The sequence below is a fragment of the Marmota flaviventris genome, chromosome 17 (assembly GCF_047511675.1).
Source record: "Marmota flaviventris isolate mMarFla1 chromosome 17, mMarFla1.hap1, whole genome shotgun sequence".
NCBI classification, from domain to species: Eukaryota; Metazoa; Chordata; class Mammalia; order Rodentia; family Sciuridae; genus Marmota; species Marmota flaviventris.
In genome coordinates this window covers 35,435,373-35,450,293 of record NC_092514.1, presented here as the reverse complement: position 1 = coordinate 35,450,293, position 14,921 = coordinate 35,435,373, and the positions used below count along the sequence as shown (strand labels likewise).

Sequence of the window (14,921 nt, the reverse complement as noted above, 5' to 3'; positions counted from 1 at the left end):
GACACTTTAGAGCAGAGCAGGACACTCATCCCCCAGTCAGCCTCCCGGTTTTTGTGGCACACAGATAAAAAAGCATGGACTTGTCCCGAAAATGAGCTGGTTTTTTTTTTTTTTTTTTTTTTTTTTTTTGCTTAAACTTGCTTAGATTCTCATGAAAGGCTTGAAACTCTCTCAAAACAGCCTAAATCTTTATTAAGTCTCCTCAAATCTCCCACATCTGCTATGTGGTTGGATCACTCCAGAATCAGGACATGTCCCTAACCTTCTATTAAAGGCCTTTGACTTTGTACCATGTCACTACAGCATCAGTCAACACTGCCTATAAATATGGATGCTATGCTAACAAGATGTATTGCTAATTTAGTGGCAGTGAAGTGCAGGCCTGGGGGTGGGGAGGGGCACATACACAGAGAACAGTATTGAAAAACAGGAGTGATAATTAGGGTTTAATAAATGGTAATTTGCTCCTTGCTGATGCATGTGTCAGGGAGAAGCGAAACAGAGTGGGTCCCTTCCAGAAAGTGGACTGGAGGTAGCATCATTTTTATCTTCATGTTGCTCAGTATTGAAGCTCCTTCTCGTTTACCTACAGATTCTCTCCTCCGAAAACAACCTCCTGTGGAACAAAGGAGAAGGCAATTAGATAAGAAATATTTATTACTGGGACCAAATTTTAACGGGACTCACAGAACCTCTTGGGTCAGGCCCCCAGAGGCAAAGCAAAGCAAAGAATGAAAACAATTACCTGGATCATTCAAGGGGAGGAAATCATTTTTGCTTGAATGAGTGTCTGAAGTATGGGAATGATTTTTCCCATCCTCTGCTTGGTCTGGTGGTGGAGACCTGGTGGATGGATTCAATAGCCAAGAATGGAAGCTGTGTTTGTGTGGAGGGAGACGATCGGGAACAGTGGAGCCCTGGTGGTAGGGTGGTGGGTGGAGACCAGCCAAGTCCACCTGGGGCTAGGGAGAGATTCCTTGGAGCTAGACAAGAAAGTCAGCAAAGCTGAAAATCCACATGGAGATCCCAGGCCCAACAGACGAGGAGTACAGTCTGAAAAGAGCCATATTTGGTGACGGAAGCTGGGAAACTAGAAAATCAAGCAAAACAGAATTGGGAGGAGAGAGAGAGAGAGAGAGATAGGAAGGGTAAAACATTTGTCTATGCCAGAACTTTCCAAACCTGGCCACACATCAGATTAACGTGTTGAGCTTTTAAATGCAGATTCTTGGACTCCAGTGGCAGAACCAGAGAGGTACAACTTTTCGAGGATCAGAGTGGTTTGCTACTGTGAAAATGGATGGTATGCTGTCATTCGGTGGGTCCTGAAATTCTCCCCTTCTGAAAGACAGTTATTTCAATTTTGAATGATGTATCATTTGCAGTTCATTCGCCCACTTGTTATTCATTTTTCATATACCAATTTCCAGCGGAGGGCAACACAGTATTTTCTGATCTTGCTATAAAAATTAATAGCAGCTAATTGTGGTGAACTTAAAATTCCACAAATTATGTGATACTCTTTTTCAGGAGGCAAAACTTCATTCCCCTATCCCTGAACACTTGGTGCCTTGCTGGTAACAGATAGAATACAGCAGAACTGACAGTGTCTGACTTCCAAGGCAAAAAAGGGCTTTGCAGATTCTCTCTCTCTCTCTCTCTCTCTCTCTCTCTCTCTCTCTCTCATATTATTCACTGCCAGAGCTTCCATGTCATGAGGACACACAAGCAGCCTCCAGAGATGTTCATGTAAGAGGAACTGAGGCCTCCTGCCATCAGTCACTTGAGTGCGCCATTTTGGAGGAATACCCTGAAAGAGATTATGGGACCTCAGCACCCCTTTTTCTGGTCTCTGTGGCTGCCATGAAGTGAGCAGCTTGCTCCACCACGCATTCCCCACCTTGATGTCCTGCCTCACCACAGTCAACAGGGCCAATCAACCATGGACTGAATCCTCCACAACTGTGAATCCAAACAAATCTTTTCTCTTCATAAGATGCTTATCAGAAGATATTTGTTACAGTAACAAAAAGCTAACCTACTACCCTAAGTTAGGCATTGAGTGATTTGCCCCAAGTCATACAGCCTGGATTTGCACCAGGCAGTGTGACTACAGCACCCATGCTCCTAACAATGTCTCTGGTAGAGCAACAAATGCCAGTAGGTACCAAATTCTTGACTCCTGGCATGAGACAAGTGGTCTGCTTCAGCTTTTCATTTCGGAAGCTCTGCTCACACACACTCCACTAACATCACCACTTAAGAGTCAGTCCCCTGGCCCCTCCCTTATTTCTTACCCTTACCATTCTGATTCAGCCCCTCATCCTTCCTGTTAGTTTTAGCCCCCTTCCTCGAGGATTTAAGTTCTCCTTCCTGTAGTAAATGGTCTCATGTCCCCCACCCAAATATATATCCAAGTCCTACCCCCTGATGTCTGTGAATGTGACCTTGCTTGGAAACAGAGTCTTTGTAGATGTGATTAAGGTAAGAATCTCAAGAGGAGATCATCTGGGATTTAGGATGGGTCCTAAGTCCAATGACTAGTGTTCTTATAAGAGAAAAGAGAGAGAGGGATTTGAGACACAGACATGGGGGAGAGCCACATGAAGACAGAAGTGGAGATTGGAGGGACGCACCTATAAGCCAAGGAGCACCCAAGAGTTGTTGAGCCACAGAAACTAGGAGAGACGCACAGAATGGAATCTCTCAGAGCATCCAAGGAACCCACCCTGCCAACCCCTTGATGTTGGATTTCTGATCTCCCGAACTGTGAATGAGAGAACAGCAAACTAGAAGCATCCTGGTGAAGTCTCCCTGTCTACAGCTCTACATTTAAACATGTAGATACTTGGGGATGAAGGGTGCGGGGGAACAAGGAGGTGCGATCCAGCACCATCACTTTTCTGCCTTTGATAGCATATAAAATTTCCCATAAAACCACAGCAAAGTATAACTTAAACATTTAAGTGACTCCTTCAGATCCTTAATGATGCTATAAATACAATCCTGGTATAATTTACAAAACTATTAAAATAAATGTGTCCACTAAAATTAACCATTGCTACCTCCCAGCACATGTTTACACACATAACCTAAGTGCAAACTTACCTGACTATATACACCCGTGCACCAATGGTAAATGGAAGGTCTGGGTGCTGTTCACAAATGAACAGGGTATGTGCATGACTTGAGGGCATCTTTCAAGGAGAGCTGGTCTTTCCATCTCACCTTGTCCTTCAGTTTGGAGAAATGCCTCCCCTGGCTGGATGCCCAGATGATGCCATCCATCCATGAATTTCACATTATGCACAGAAAGGTACTTCTGAAAATGATCGCCCCCATCCTTTCCATGTGATTCAGCTCGTAGAGAGAGCCTCCACTTGGACCTTGACAATTTCTCATGTCACAGAGATATGAGCTGAGCCTCAGGCCGTGGGAGGTTTGGGAGCAGGGGAGGGGTGGGTTAAGATTTGTTTGGCATGTTTTTGAGCCATGAGATTTGAAGTCTGTATCCAAGGAAGCATGAGCCCAGGGCCTGAATTTAATTCATCTTCAATGTCATCACTCTTGGGTCTGTCTTGCATTTGTGCATTAGAACATTCCAGAAGAAACTGTAGAGGGTTGAGGTGATACCCAGGAGTCACAGGACTCAATGGAAGAGGGACAAGAAAGAGCTTACATCTGCTGTCTCGTTCACTGGGACATCCATGGTGCCTAGCATATGGAGAATGTTGTAAATAAGTGTAGAAGGAAGGGAGGCAAGAGAGAAGAGAGGAAAGAAGAAGAAAAGAAAAGAAATTCTAAATAATCTAAGCCCTGAGGAATCCAGCTTCAAGTCCTGTTTCCATTATGTGACTTTGGGGAAATTTCTCTAAATCTCCATATTCCTGAACTTTTCTATTATAGGACCATTGCAAGTCTTATACAACATCACTCACATAAAACATCCAGAACATTGACAGGGAATAAGTGCTCCGTTCCTCATATGTCCACTGAATGAATGAATGAATGAAGTCTATCTGTCCTGTGGATGACGGGCCCTGGAGTTTAGGAGCATTGCATATAATGCATTGGGACTAGACAATTGCTTCCTGAGGTTTATCAGCAGATCGCTGCTTGCTTCCTTATTTATGTGCTAGGTTTTCATCATTCGCCATCCACACTTAGGGGATTAATTCTCTGGGACATATAACCAGTAACACACCAGCCAGCCAGACAACGGATACAGATAACAGCTGCCAGGGTTGTAATTCCCATTCCATTGACAAGCCTTCAATGAACCCAAGAAGAATAGAGCAGCTAAAAGCTTCCATTCAAAGTTAGTAACAATGAGTTCCGAGTGTGTGTGTGTGTGTGTGTGTGTGTGTGTGCAGGAGGAGGGTGGGCAGCCAGCCCCCATGCTTTGGGTCAGCACAGAACAGAGGCCAGGCAGATGGTGCACCAGGAGCCCACTGAGATTTCAGGGAACTGATTAAAGTTTTCCAATTTATAAAAGAAAAGTTTAAGAGGTATTTTTTTCTTGGCGGGTGGATACTGGGGATTGAGCACAGGGGCACTCTACCACTGAGCTACATTCCCAGCCCTTTTTATTTTGAGACAAGTTCTCACTAAGTTGCTGAGGCTAGCCTTAAACTTGCAATCCTCCTGCTTCATCCTTCTGAGTCACTGGGATTACAGACATGTATGTGCCATTGTGTCCAGTTTAAGAGCTTATTTTTCTTCTTCTTCTTCTTCTTCTTCTTCTTCTTCTTCTTCTTCTTCTTCTTCTTCTTCTTCTTCTTCTTCTTCTTCTTTTTGCATACAATACCATTGCAACCTTTAAAAAAAAAACGTTATAGTTGGATTGTACCATGGTTCAGCTGTTATGAAAAAGTTGACTGGTTCTTCTAAAAGTTAAACTTTAAATTACCATATGATACAGTAATTCTACTACTATGTATATACCCCAAAGAATTGAAAATTACTATTCAAACCAATTCATATGCAGGCATGTTTATCCCAGCATTCTTCAGTAGCCAAAAGGAGGAAACATGCCAACGGTCCATCAACAGATGAAATGGATAAACAAATTGTAGTATATCCATACTGTGGAATATTACTCAACCATGAAAATAAATGACATTGATACATATTATGACATGGATGAACCTGGAAAACTCCATGCCAAATGAGAGAAGTCAGATACAAAGGTGACAGATAGCATGATTCCATTTATAAAAACTATCCAGAAGAGGCAACTCTATAGACACAGAATGAAGATTGGTGGTTGCTAGGGGTGTGTAGGGGGAGGGAGTAGAGGAGAGAAGATGCTTAATGGGTGAAGGTTTTTACTTTAGAATTACTTTGGAAACATTTTGGATCTAAATAGAAGTGGTAGTTGCATAGTAGTATGTATGTGCTACTTTCCACTGAATTGCTGACTTTAAAATGGTTAATTTTGTGTTATGTGAATTTCATCTGAATTAATTATTTTAAGAATTGCATTAATTAATATAATTACCTCAATACATACACAAGATAAAGAAAGATTCCAACTCCACAGACAGGTTATATGTGAAAAATAAGCCTCCTTTCTTACCTTAACCTCAGTTCTCCCCAGAGGCAATTACTAGAATTTTTTATGTATCCTTTCAGAGGCATTGTAAGCCTATAAAACATACCTACATTCTTTATATGTGTAAAATAGTAGTCTGTTTTACACATTGTTCTGATGTGAAGAACGTTTTAAGAACACAGTTCTTAAATCCAAGAGCTTTGCCACACACCTATAATCCCAGCGACTCAGGAGACTGAGGCAGGAGGATCGCAAGTTCAAGGCCATTCTCAGCAACTTAGTGAGGTCCTAAGCAACTTAGTGTGACCCTGTCTGTAAATAAAATATAAAAACAGATGGGGATATGGCTCCATGGTTAAATGCCCCTGGGTTCAATCACCAGTACCAAAAAAATAAAAATAAATAAATAAATAAAAATTCTCCTCTGCTCTCATTATCTACCTCAGGCCACCTCCTGCCCCTGCAGGTAACCCCCATTCAGCTCCCAGCAACCCTGAGCACCACGGCCTGCCAGGCTCAGACTTCTTCTGCAAGGTGGAGCCAAGCCCGACCTGGCCATTTATAAGTTATCCCCAAAGCTCAGCCTTTTGAATCTAGATCTCTAGAACCTGATGGAATTCTCACTTTGACTCTTATTATCCAATGTCTGAGAAACCAACTCAAAATTAAGACTGATTGACTAACTAGAATGCCAAGGTGTTTTAAAATGCCTACCGGTTTTTGAGCCCCTGCCGATGCACTGGGGTTAGGCACTTCTTGCCACATTCCCTTGGGGCGGATCTTATGGAAACCCATTTCACAAATGAGGAAGGAAATGGAAGCTTTAGAGAAATTACAGAACTTGCCAGCTCATGAGAAGGAAATCCATTTCCTACTTTTTGTTCTACCCCCTATTACTGCATGGTTCCAAAGCTGTCACTCACGAGAAGGGGATCTTAGCAGCTACTGGAACATGTGCATGTTCTAACAAGGTCCCTGGGAACTAGATTGTAATCTGGAGATGAGCAAAGAATGAGAGCCTCTGGCTTAATGCCCCTTGTGGTATCGTCCACAACGTTACAACCACGCTAGGCTCGGCCCACGGCAGAACTGAACTCTCCATTGACCAGAATATTAGCATGAAACCTTCCTCTCCTTGTAGAGGCTGATTAAATCCTGGCAGATTTCCTGTTCTGTCCCTGATCCATCAGGATGCCAGGCAGCACTGTTAGCGGGGCAAACAAACCCTCGAATCCATCAACCTAGATCTGAATCTCAGTCCCTCCTTGTATCAGCCAGGAGACTTCAGATGCATCACTTTTTATTTCCTTCCTTTTTTATTTTTTTGGTATCAGGGATTGAACCCAGGGGCGCTTAACAACGGAGCCACATCCTCAGTCCTTTTTAATATTTTATTTAGAGACAGGGTCTTGCTAAATTTCTTAGGGCCTCGCTGAGTTGCTGAGGCTGGCTTTGAACTTGAGATCCTCCTGCCCCAGCTTCCCCAGCCCCTGGGATGACAGAGTGGGCCACTGCGCCCGGCTGGATGCTTCACATCTGCTCTACCAACTGGATCACAACTCCCAGCCCAGAACTCAGTCACCGTGGGCTCCCCCTCTCCCTCCTGCCCACCAGCAGGGTGTCCCCAGGCGCTCAGTATACTCTGTCACACATTCCAGTCCTGAGGGTTGTCTCTGGCCATGTTTATGGGGCTTGGGTAATTCTTAATCCTCTCCCTCCCGGCCCTCTGTCCCCTTTGCCCTCAATCCAAACAGGCATATGACCAGCTCCTGGCCCCAGATATAAAAAGGACATTGTATCTGAGACTGGGAGCCCAGAGCTCCTTGGGTCGGATTTCTACCTCCCATGGTCACTAATCAGGCTCTGGGAGTCACATGAGGACCCGTGACCCCACAGCCCAGATGGTCTTCTGTCTCAATGCGGACCGAGACGCAATCCTGGAGACAAAGCAGCTACACTCCGCCTGATGCCCAGAAGCTCCAGGCAGACTCACCTCATTCTGCTAGCGAGTCCTCTCCCTGAGAAGCCGGGTAGTACATGAATTCATAAATGGAATCCTCTTCTGATCCTAATGATTACTGTTATTCCAGGGGATCCTTGTCCTTGGCGTATTTTCTCCAGATTGTGTCTCCTTCAATTGTGGGGCTGAGCTGTTATCTATTGAGTGTTTACAACATGTAAGTGGATTATATGTGAGTGAATTCATCCTCATAACAGTCTTGGAAGGTGGGTACTGTTTCTGTCCTCAGTCTAAAGACCTGAGCAATGGCCAACATTGATCCAGCACTATGGAGCAGATGCCCTTCTCCATGCTTTATGGTTATTAACTTAGTCCTGTATCGCTGCAGTTTTATGATATAGATGCTACAGCCGAGATCTCCTATTTACTGAGATTCAGAGAGGTTAAGCAAGTAGCCCAGGTTATACAGCCAGCAAATGCCAGAGGCCAAGATTCAAGTCTGGGGACTGTGGCTCCTGACCATTCTGCTACTCTGCCTCCTGTTTTCCCCGAGGCAGGTCTCATAGGTACTGTCAGCAGCCCACAGCTACCATTACAAATCTATAGGGTGTGAGCCAGACGAGGCCTGGCTCAGCCACGTAGGTTCCTGAGGCACCGAAGGACAGATCTCACTGATTGATTTCTCAGCTGGGTCTTTAAATGTCAGCGTGTGCGTGACAACCTCAGGCCTTGGGCACAGAAATAAAATGCAGAAGGAAAGGACATTCTTGTGCATGGGATGAGAGAGAGAGGCAGGGCAGAGGAAGAGCAACGGCCCAGAGCACACGGGTGTGTGGGCCCCTGGAGGCCACGGGGTTGGGAGTCCCATGAGAGCGGTACCCTTGACCTTGGGATGCTGTGAAGCCGTTTATAGTGTGACACTATAGTCCAGGAGAGATGGGTTTTAACCTGATTTAGCTCTTCTGTCTGTATTGATTGGTCACCACTCGGAACTGCTTGTTTAGACCACTTGGCCACCAGAGCACAGCCTGTTGTCACCAAGGCAGCAGGACAGAGCAGTGACAGCACACCCTCCCTCCCACTCCCTGACCCACACAGACCCTTCCTGCAAAGCGCTCTGGGCCTGCCCAGCCCATTCACCCACTGCTGGAGGAGCTGAGGGGACAGACACACACATGACAGAGACAGAGAGTCCTTTCTACTCTCAGGCAGGCTGGAAAGAGACTGATAGGCTAAGGAAGGAAAGAAATCCACCTGAGGTGGATCTCAAATGTGCTCTGTGCAATCAAGTGAGAAATTGAGGCCATATGAGAAAGGGACTTGTCGGGAGCGACAAGGGGAAGGGGAAGGAAACCCAGAAAGAATCCTCTAAGGAAGTGACACTGGGGAAAAGAGACCATTCTGAGATCTGGAGGAAGACTCTCAAGGTAGGGGCATAGCCGAGGCAAAGGCCCTGAGGCAGGAGCAGGCTCGGCCTTTTGGACCACAAGAGAGCTAGTGTGGTGACATGCAGAGGGTGGGGATCAGATGGATGCCCTCCTCCGCTGCTCTGTCCCTCTGGGATGACTCTCACTTATGAGCAGCCCAGGCTCACTCACCCACAGGACTTGACCCCATCCCACCCAGGGGCATGACTGTGGATTGGCTCCTTGTCCTCAGAGTCTGGGGTCAATAATTTCAGTGGTGTCTTAGAAGGAGATCCAGGGTGGGAGGTGGAGGAAGGGCTCCGGTCAGGGAGACCCAGAGGAACTTCCTGATCTTCAGGGACCACCGAAGATGGTGGTCTTCTAGCCCAGCTCCCGTCACATCTCAGCTGACCATCCATCCATGCATCCACATCTACCCTGGGCTCGGTCTCTGGGACGCTGCTCCTGGGCCCCACATTGGCAGTGACTGTCTCATTTCACTTAGGGCAACTCCCTCTCATTTGCCTAGCACGGATGAGTCCCACTCCAGGAGGGAGACCTTCCAGAGGCCCAATCCCGTCTAACTGCTGTTTGTTTGTTCCTCTGGCATTTGTTTGAAGGTGTGTTTGATGTTCATTTCCTGTTGTCTGGTGTTGGAGTTTTCCGAGTGTCTCTTCCATGGTACCACGAGGTCCCGGGAAAGCTGGAGTTCAAGTGTTGGTTCTGCTGGGTCCTGGCTGAGGGGCTTTTGGCAGGGCCCTTCACCCTTCCAGGTCTCAGCCTCCTTTCATTCCCAACTTCCTTTGATCCCTAAAACCAGTTTATTGGTTTATTGGGCAGTGGATTCCAGGCAGGACCGCGGGACAAAAAGGGAAGTGAGACAGGGAGAAGAAAGAATCCCAAACAGGGTACATTATTCAACAAGTGACTACACTGGGAAACTGGGATTCAATCCTGCTTGGCAACTTTGGGAGACAGTATAGAATACCGCTTCCTAACCTGGCTGAACATTGCAGACACCTGGGAGCTTTAAAAAGTGTAAGGTGTCTGAGTCCTACCCACAGAGGTTTGGATTTCATTGATCTGGGATTGCTTGGCACAGTGCCAAGTGTCTACAATCCCAGTGATTAGAGAGGCTGAGGCAGGAGGATCTAAAGTTGGAGGCCAGCCTCAATAACTTAGTAAGACCTTAAGCAACTTAGTGAGATCTTATTTCAAAATATAAAATTAAAAGGGAGGGGAATGTAACTCATGGTAAAGTGCTCCTGGGTTCAATCCCCAGTACCAAAAAAAAAAAAAATTTTTCTTAATTGGTCTGGGACTGTGAACTGGGCATCAAGACGTTTCTTATATTCTCCAGGTGGTCTAATGTGGAGCTGAGTTTGAGGTCAGTGATACAGAATACATCTCACTATATTTCCCAGGCTGGCCTTGAACTCCTGGGCTCAACAATCCTCTTGCCTCAGTCTCCCAAGTAGCTATGATTACAGACCAGCACCCTCATGCCAGGCTAATATCCATATTTTACAAATGAGGAATTCAAGTCATCAGGAAGAAGACTATTTCAGAGGCTTCCTGATGTTCCAGGCAGAGTGCCAGGCACTCTACATCTGTCATTAATAATAGTAATAATATCTTATGTACACTGTGCACCTACTATGTGCCAGGACCCTTCCAAGTGCTCGTTTAAATCCTGATAACACTCCCATGAGGCACATATGGGCACATATTTGTAATCCCTATTTCACAAAGGTGGCAACTGAGGCTTAGGGAAGTAAAGTGACTTTCCCAAAGTCCACAGAGGTGGACGCAGGACTGCCACTCAGGCTGTCCAGCTGCCGAGCCTCTTCCCTTAACCATCACACTGATGACCTCCATCACCCGTTCCAGAACCCAGGGACACTTAACCACTGAGTCACATTCGTAGGCCTTTTTATATTTTATTTCGAGATGGGGTCTTGCTGCGTTGCTTTGGGCCTCACTAAACTGCTGAGGGTGACCCTGAACTCGTGATCCTCCTGCCTCAGCCTCCCAAGCCACTGAGATTACAGGCATGTGCCACTGTGCCCAACTCTGGTTCTCTTAAGCATGCCCAAAGACCAGCCCAAAGAGCAAACCCTGTCAGCTGTCTGATGAACCTCACTGGGTCTCAGCTACAGCTGGGACCACCTGTCCACAGGCCTCTGCAGGAACACCCAAGGGCATCAGATGGGTACCACTCAGCACAGAACTGACCTCCCAGACCCACAAGGCTGCTGGTGGGCTCCGAGCAGGGCCTGCTGTTCCTGCTGGGGTGTGCCATGCCCCCATTTCCATCCTATTTTTAAACCAGGGCTGTGGGGGCGGCCAGGAAGTTTGTGCTTGCCTGGGGTGAGCCCAGCCAGGCCTGTATCCAGTACCCAACAGCTCCTAGGTACCCAAGTGACCAGATTCATCAGAATCCCGCCTTCTGTCTCCTCCCAGACTCAGTGCCCCTGTCCCTTTGAGAAAGTCCAGGAGGGCTGCTCCACACTCTGAGAAACACTGTTGACAACCTAAGGGCTTGTAATGAACCAAATCATGCTGAATTAATTGGATGTTGTTAGCCGATGTCAGGGAGGGGGCTGGGGAGCAGCAGCAGCCACCAAGCCTGGGGAAGGGAAAGGCGGAGGCAGGACAGCCCACAACACAAAATGCTCGCACAGCTTGTGCGAGAGAAGAATTCCTATTGTCAGTTCTTGCCGAAATAGCCAAGGCACCCACTCTCGCCTCAGACAGCACCTCTATTCTGAAACAGGCCCCCCAGCCTGGAGCTTCCAACAGTGCGTCTCGCCTCCTCCAGGTGCAGCTGTCCTTGTTCACAAGAGCCATAACACAGCCAGGATGACAAGCAGGAGCCGGGACCAGCCCCCACGTCCCGCTGAGATTCAGGGTCAAATTACAAAGGAATCAAGAGACCCCAGCTCTGGGCTGTCCGTCCTATTTCCTGTCTTGATGGGACCGGCAAATGAAGAGTCCTGATGTTCATCACACCTAGTTCAGTGTTGGGGGAGGCTCTGGAGTGCAGGTGTGGGAGCCCAGAGGCTGTGCAGAAACAAGAACATGGGCGGCTAGGAGGAGCCCAGAAGTCTTATTCTAACTCTGCTACCAATGGGCTGTGTGACCCTGGGTAATTCACTCCCCTCTCTGAGACACCAGAGTCTTCAGCTGAGGGGTGGCAGTGTTGGAGTGAACAGTTCATCTCAGGTTCATCTCAATCTGTGGATCTCAGACATTGGAAGGAGGCAGGGGTCTTACAGGCATTGCTAAGGTTTAGGAATACTTTCTTTCTTCTTCTCCTCCTCCTCTTTCTTTCTTTCTTTCTTTCTTTTTTTTTTTTTTCCAGTACTGGGGATTGAACCCAGGGCCTCATGCATGCTAGGCAAGTGCTCTACCACCAAGCTGCACCCCAGCCCAATTTAGGGATCTTTACATGCACCTTACACTGTCTGTGGGTGGGAAAAAATAGCTCCTGTGCTCACAGGTAGTATTATTTTTCCAAATGAATGTAGTTATCAATGGCCATTGATAGATGTTTATCTTAAAGCAGCCACTGCATTATAGGAATTTATAGGAATTTTGGTTGTTGTTTAATACTTTATCTTTTTTCATTTCTTTCAGTTGTGGTAAAATACATGGAATCTAAAATTTGCCATCTGAACCATTTTTAAGTGCAGGATTCAGCGGCATTAAGTCTATCTGCACCATTGTGCAGCTACCCCCACCATCTGTCTCCTGAAGTTTTTTGTCACCCCAAACTGAAACTCTGCACCCATTAAACACTAACTCTCCATTCCTCCCTCTCTCTACTCCCTAGAAACAACTGTTTGTTTGTTTGTTTTTTAATCAAAAGACTCTAAAAATGCAACATCTGTTTCTAGGGAAATGTATGGAATATCCAGATGTGGAGGAGTCTGACTTCCTGAGCAGGTGGGGGCCCTTCACCTAAGTGTACTATACCCCTTCTTAAGCTGATATCTAATGATTTTCTGTTTTCTAATGTCAAGAGAGAAAAATCAACTTGCTTATTGTTTTTTCCTGGGATGAGGATGAATTCATTTTTTTCATTTCGACACAGGATGGAAATGTTACAGTTGAGTCTACAGAAAGAGACTGCAGAGGAGCTGGGGCTGGGGCTCAGTGGCAGAGTGCTTGCCTAGCATGTGTGAGGCACTGGGTTCCATCCTCAGTACCACAAAAATAATAATAATAAATAAAATAAAGGTATTGTGTCAATCCACAACTAAAAAAAAAAAATTAAGAAAAAGAGCCTGCAAAGAAGTCAGAGTAGAGTGTCCTCTGAGGGGCTGGCAAGGTCGTAGGGAGGTTTTGGGAGATTTTGATCTGAGGGTAGTCCCCTGGGTGTATACCTACATAAAAACATCACTAAGATGATTGCTTCAGATTTATGCACATTTCTGTATGCATATAACACCATTTTTAAAAAGAAGCGAGGCATTTGGTTTAAGTGGATACAAATAACTTTGCAGGCAGGGAAAGGCCATACCTTTTACCTGCCAGGTTGTTACATAATTCTGTACCTTGGTTGTACAAGCAATGTGGAATTTGTTCTGTCCTGAAATAATGCCAAGTAATGGCAAAGAAAAATATGTGGAGTGCCTTCTATGAGCTGTGAAGTGCCCTGGGGACAGAGGGAAGGTCTCTGACCTCACGGATACAGGTTGCTGCATTGATCATCTCTATCTGCTCCAGTATCTCACCACTATCTCCCTCGTCCACCGAAAAAATTCGAAAACATGCGTGGTCAAGTTTTTCCACCTGGCCTAAACAGCTTCTGTCGCAATCTAAGCTCATTTCCTCTTGCTACTTTCTCAGCAGAGGGCATCTTAAAGATTCTCTGAGGGCATACAGTGAAGCTCCAGGCAGATGATCATTAGTGGGGAATAATCCTCTTTGTCAGGCAAAACAATCTCTATTCCTTTGTAAACCTGTCCAACTTCAAACTCTGACCATTCTTGGTTTTAACAAGGTGGTATTGCAACTTACCTGTGTTTCTTTGACTCAGACTGCTTTTTTTTTTCTTTTTTCTTTCTTTCTTTTTTTTTTTTTTTTTTTTTTTTGGTGTGGCAAGGGACTGGGGATTGAACCCAGGTGTACTTAACCACTGAGCCACATCCCCAGCCCTTTTTAAATTTTTTATTTTGAGACAGGGTCTCGCTAAATTGCTGAGGCTGGCCTTGAACTTGTGATCCTTCTGCCTCAGCCTCCCGAGCTGCTGGGATTACAGGCATGTGCCATCATGCTGGGTTCGACTCAGAACTTATTGATGATAGACTGATCATATTTATGAAGTACCAAATATGTGCATAGCATAGTGCCTGTTACATAGTAATCACATGCAAATGAGTTACATAGTAGGTACACATGCAGACATGCAGTTCATCATATGGAGAGGTGAGTTTATAAGTGGATCAATGGAAAAGCCATAATCTTAGAGAGGTTAAAGGACAAACTGAGGGTCACACAACAGTGGCTGAACTGGGAAACACCTATCCCCGACTTAGGCCCACCCCTCTTGCTTTGGCAGGCCACAGACACACCATAAAACTTCCCATCTATCCCTTTGAAGAGGTAAGGTTTGATTTACATCAGCCATCAAGGCAGAAAAAATATGGGCCTTCAAACTTTTATTTCCTTTTTATTATTCCTGGTGATGCACAGAAACATCATCCAAAACATTAGCAATTACTTTGAAGCTGCATGTTTCAAAGGTTTAGGGATGGGGTATTTTCCAATTTGATAAGTCAGGTTGTTTTCTGCCAGGCAGGCCCAGGGCCATCAGCGGGACTTGGAGCTGATTCAAAAGCAGAATTGATCTTTCAAGCCTCATTTTCATTTCCATCAGCACCCTATCAGACACCTTATCCCTGAGCCAGTTCCTATCCATGTATAATTTATACACTTGATTTCAATAGATTAATCTCTGCCTCGTTCACTGTGGGGTGAAGCAGGGAGAAGTCTC

General features: G+C 45.8%; 1 long non-coding RNA gene across 1 annotated transcript; it reads right to left on the bottom strand.

Moving 5' to 3' along the window:
- Positions 1-454: 454 nt before the first annotated feature.
- Positions 455-3,841, bottom strand: LOC139702380 (uncharacterized). The gene is made up of 3 exons (XR_011705015.1): positions 3,109-3,841; positions 746-1,341; positions 455-616 (listed from the first exon to the last, which is right to left on the bottom strand). It is a non-coding gene; the product is annotated as an uncharacterized lncRNA (long non-coding RNA).
- Positions 3,842-14,921: the final 11,080 nt, after the last annotated feature.